Source organism: Pan troglodytes, chromosome 16, assembly GCF_028858775.2.
Source record: "Pan troglodytes isolate AG18354 chromosome 16, NHGRI_mPanTro3-v2.0_pri, whole genome shotgun sequence".
NCBI classification, from domain to species: domain Eukaryota; kingdom Metazoa; phylum Chordata; class Mammalia; order Primates; family Hominidae; genus Pan; species Pan troglodytes.
The window spans coordinates 51,669,876-51,673,530 of NC_072414.2; positions in this window are offsets into that span (position 1 = coordinate 51,669,876).

Below are 3,655 nucleotides of genomic sequence, written 5' to 3' on the forward strand. Positions count from 1 at the left end.
GCAAAAAATATGATGTGCAACAAATCAAGACACAAGTTATATTCCTAACAGGTCAAAGAAAATATTACATCTCCTTAGTAAATCATGACCAACTCTGGTATTTCTTACAGGGACCACATTAATATCTTGCACACACAGACATCAGAACTGAATTTCTGACAGTACGAGGCTGGGCAACATCATCTTAAGAGTAGGAAAATATCACAGTACATTAATTTTGTCTAAATGACAGCAATGAACTTGTGGTAACAAAAGTATTTTTGGAATAGATATCAAAGTGTGTTAATGTCTTAACAAACTCTGAATTGTGTTCTGTGTGAATAGTGCTCCAAGGGCTGTGCAAGTCAGTGGCCCTGAACATCATCAATATTTACTAGCTAGGTTTACACAAATAAACAAGCAACTGTTAAACGGACATTAAACTTTACAAAGTCCACATACAAAAAGTGCAGTGTAGAAGCTGATGAATGTTATTTTCCAAGTTCCTCCTTAGCCAAACTGCATAAAAATTTCAAAATGCAAATATTTTAACTTCTTGTTAAACATGATTCTAAGACATCCTACAAGCCTAGTATCATTAATTTGAAAGCACGAAATGATTTTCATTTGGTGCTTAAGTGCTTTATGTGAATTTTTCATAGCATTTTACTTAGTTCTCAAAACATAAATAGGTCTATTATAAATAGTTGCAACATACTGTTACATTCAAATTTTAGTGTCACTCCTTACTGTTAAACATGCCATACTACTTTATTTTCAATTATCCTTTAGAACTTCAAAGGAAAGTTACATAACTGGGTCTCACCATTGATCTGATTCTAAGTTCATTCAGAATCTCAAGAAGGGCAGAGGGGGATGCTTGCCAGGTAATTCTTTTGTATTAGCTTAGAACATTTGAGTAGATAATACCCCACTTCCCTCACCAGTTGGCCTTCCCATTCAAGTCTAAGTTCTTGACTCTTTCTCCCAGCAACTCAAACTACACAATTCCTATGACCTATGACAAGACCAGACCTATTTTAACAGCAAAATAGGTCTAACTTGTGAGTACATACATTAATGCCTCTTTTTACTCTATCCCTCTCAGATTTGTGGTCCATTTCCAAATGTCCATACAGGATTGGAGAAAAAACAGGCATGAAAACAAAATAGAATGGTGTAGCAATCTCTATTTTCAGCCTATCTCCTACTCCCATTTGCTTGACCAAGTTTAACACTTCTCCACATATAACATGGAAAAAGGAAGGATGAACCTACCGTAACGTCTCTACCAATCTCATCAGGAAACTGGCCTGTTCTATCTGATATGTCCTAATGCTAATTTATCACTTGAAGAAATATAAAAAGCCACTTCTGTATAAAACACATGTCCAAATTCCCTGAGCATTCACATAAACAGCCAAACAGAAATGTTATATAGTCTTTTTAAAAGGCCTCTATCAAAAAGCAGATCTCTTACCTTTTTAAATTCTGGAATTACGGTTAAAAAAATTCTAGCTACAGATACATGCTTGCCAATCAGCGTATTTCAGTATTCAGTGCACTTACTAGTGATGTCCATTTTGGAAGACTAAATCAATGTTCAGCAACAGTGAAATATGAAAAAAACAAAAAAACAAAAAAACCAACCAAAAACCCTCAATCCTAAACTTTTAAGTGCTGTAACTGCTAACCTTCTCTGCTCGAACTTGCTTCTGTATGAAGAGACAAAGAAAGAGAAAATATGAATTCTTATCATGGGTATGTATTATCAACCTTTCCCCCTACAATCCACAGTCTTTATTCACATACCTTGCGTATAGCCTGCAGGTTTTCCTGCTGCATACAAGAAATGTTACCATCAGCAGTCACATATGGTACTTCCCTTAAAAGGACACACATGGCCGGGCGTGGTGGCTCAAGCCTGTAATCCAAGCATTTGGGAGGCTGAGGCAGGCAGATCACGAGGTCAGGAGTTCGAGACCAGCCTAGCATGGCGAAACCCCGTCTCTACTAAAAATACAAAAATTAGCCGGGCATTGTGGCGTGTGCCTGTAATCCCAGCTACTCAGGAGGCTGAGGCAGGAGAAATGCTTGAACCCGGGAGGCAGAGGTTGCAGTGAGGCAGGATTGCGCCACTGCACTCCAGAATGGGTGACAGAGTGAGTCTCTGTCTCCAAAAAAAAAAAAAAAAAAAAAAGAGGTAACAACTATGTCTTTATCCCTTTATAAAGATTTGCTTTCTCTTACTTCCTAGCTTTATCACTTTCCAATGCCTCTGCTAGACCCTACTTAGAATCGTATTTCTTCATATCTCCCTCTGAGTTAAAGATTGTTAAGCTTAAATTGTGGGGTGAATAGAACGTCTTCCCTTGGTGCTTGCTTAGGAGTATGATCAAGCAGAACACAGAATCAAATTATTTCACATGAAAAACTTCTGACTAAAAAAGGGGCACTTAGAGCCTAGTGACAGAAGCATCAAATTAAGCCAGTTAAATTAGATCCATGATCCCAACAGAAAGATAAAAGTACAATCACATATACTTTCACCTTGGTCAGTAATGGGAAATTAAAATGGAATAATATGGGAAAATGTTAACTTAGCTATAGATTAGAAACAACAGACTTAATAAATGCTCTTCCTCTAACCTACTATTATGATCTTAAATCTTATAAAACATTTATTGTGGGTACATCTCTATACCAGATTCCATTAAGGTGCAGGTTAAAGCAGGTATCCCTTTAGTTTACTGATTCACAGCACCTCATTTTCATTATATCCCAGGTGTTATCACTGTTGTCTCTGAATTTTAATGTTTAACAGAATAGTCTTCTACTTTTAAAAAAAATTCAGAAAAACGTCACTTTTGCAACATGTATCTACAGTTAGGAGCAATGACTGCAAAATCAAAAATCAAAATAATGCAAAAAAGAGTTGAAGTTATTCTTCATATTTTTTAAACTGAAGAACCAAGTACTTAATGTGGTAGAAAACCACCTATTAAAAACCTCAGCCCATTTTGAACAAGATAAAGATGTACAGATGAAAGACTACGTTAAATCGTCTACAAATATAGAATCTAATGACAAATTCAATATAATTGTTTATACATAATCCTTATATGGTAAATTCAGAAGGAATGCCTAACTTGTTATTGTTAGTTTTCTTCTTCAACAAAAAGTGTTCCTAAAATGTGAGCAAGCAATAATCGTTTTGGCTTAATTCACTGTAATGACATTAGTTCAGGATCTGCCAAGAGCTGCTGGATCTGAGTTAAGTCAGGAGGCTGCTGAGGAATGTTTCATCCTGGGAATCCTCCAGCATCTCTCTCCTATAACTGGTTTTAAGTTAGCATGCCAAGTTTAGGACTGAGGAGGACAAAAAATATAGGAAAGTTCCCTTTTGTAACAGAAGGTTTGTAAGTACATGAGAATGGTCACAGCCACATGTGTGTTCAATGTAGGATAAATCTTAAAAGGTTAGCTCACATCCACTTCAATTTTGCTACTCTAGGCCACTGTTTTGTAAAATACCTTACAGGAAGGGTTGAAGAGTAGCCATGACCTTCAAATTTGGAAGGTATTATGCTTACCAGCTGTGTATGAGCCTTTCAAGTATATGACACAATATTAGATCAATCTGTTGTTTTAGAAATAATTTTGTCGGTAATTAAAC